General features: G+C 51.7%; 1 long non-coding RNA gene across 1 annotated transcript; it reads right to left on the minus strand.

Moving 5' to 3' along the window:
• Positions 1-49: 49 nt before the first annotated feature.
• On the minus strand, positions 50-1,426 carry LOC104983929. Its single transcript, XR_824697.1, has 4 exons — positions 921-1,426; positions 723-786; positions 428-507; positions 50-230 (listed from the first exon to the last, which is right to left on the minus strand). It is a non-coding gene; the product is annotated as an uncharacterized LOC104983929 (long non-coding RNA).

Genomic DNA, 1,426 nt, shown 5'->3' on the forward strand with positions numbered 1-1,426 from the left:
CAGCTAGGAGACAACTCTATCCCAACTCTGCCCATGACCTGCTATGTGACCCTGAATCCTGAACCCTGATCTACTTGAAACTCCCAGGAAAAAACCACCACTGAGAATGGCGATGTTTCTCCTCCTTTCCCATCTTACGTTCCCAGTATGCCAGCCAGGGACTCAGGGGTGCTGATGAGAATATACAGGTGTTCTTCCTTGTCAATTTCTTTCAGTTGAATTCCAAATTTCTACAGGGGCAAGAAAACGGACTATGAAATTACAGAATCTAGCATAAGCATACCCACATTCACTCCCTGTGATTTGCATCAAACTCCCAATAGGAATCCCATGAATCTTTTAAACCAAGACTTTCTCATAATATCTATCAAAGCCCCTCCTCGCAAACCTTTCCCCATCATTCTGTCCTTCAGGGTTGCCTTCTCACCTTCTCCAGGACAAAGCATGCACGTTCAATGATTTCTGGATACACGTCAGTGTATTCACGGATGATATCCCTTAGCATTTCTGTAGGTGAGAGGAGAAGCATCTGAGCTGAGCAGGGGCCACAGAGCTGTGACATCTTTGCCAGCCCTGCCCAGGGGAGCACAGTAAGTGAAAAAGGAAGACTCAACCATGGAAGGAGGGGATTGAAGGGGAGGGGACATATAAGCACAGAGATATCCACAGAGAATGGGGTGAGGGGAACGGCAGATCTCTGGGAGAGGGTACTGAATGCCTACCTGAGCGCTTGATGGGCACCTTTGTGTAATCTTTAAGCATCAGGTACTTGACTAGCTTATTAGCCTGAGAGGGAAAAAGGAAATCATTCAAGTTATAAGATATTGACAGAACACTTGATTGAATTATAGATAGAAATACAACAAAGAAAAGAAGTGAGGGTGGGTGGGGAGAAGCAACTGGGGAGTTACAGTTCTTACTCTTTCCTGAAGAAGGGCCACATCTCGGGGCTGTGAGGCACCCAGGTTCTGTGAGGCACGCGAATTAGGAGAGGGGCGCAGGTTCGGTGAGGGGCGCAGGTTTTGCCAGTCTGGTGGAACTGGCCAATCAGTGGGGATCCAGTCAGGTGGGAGCGGCCAGTCAGCAGGGAGCGGCCAGTCGGGTGGCAGTGGCCAGTCAGGGGGTAGTGGCCAATCGGGAGGGCCTTGCCAATCTGGAGGACCTTGCCAGCCTGGTGGAGTCTGCCATCCAGGTGGGGTCTGCCACCCAGGTGGATTCTGCCAGGCCAGTGGGTTTGGCCAGACAACCGGACCAGGCCAGACAATGGGGTTTGGCCAGATCACGGGGTTCTGCCAGATCACTGGGTTTGGCCAGATCACTGGGTTCTGCCAAGCAACTGGGTTTTGCCAGGCTGGTGGGGTCTGCCTAGTTGGGGGGCTCTGACGTGCTGGTGGGGTCTGCCTGGTTGGCTGATTTTGCCAGCCTG

Source organism: Bison bison, unplaced genomic scaffold, assembly GCF_000754665.1.
Source record: "Bison bison bison isolate TAMUID 2011002044 unplaced genomic scaffold, Bison_UMD1.0 scf7180017464028, whole genome shotgun sequence".
Taxonomy (NCBI): Eukaryota; Metazoa; Chordata; class Mammalia; order Artiodactyla; family Bovidae; genus Bison; species Bison bison.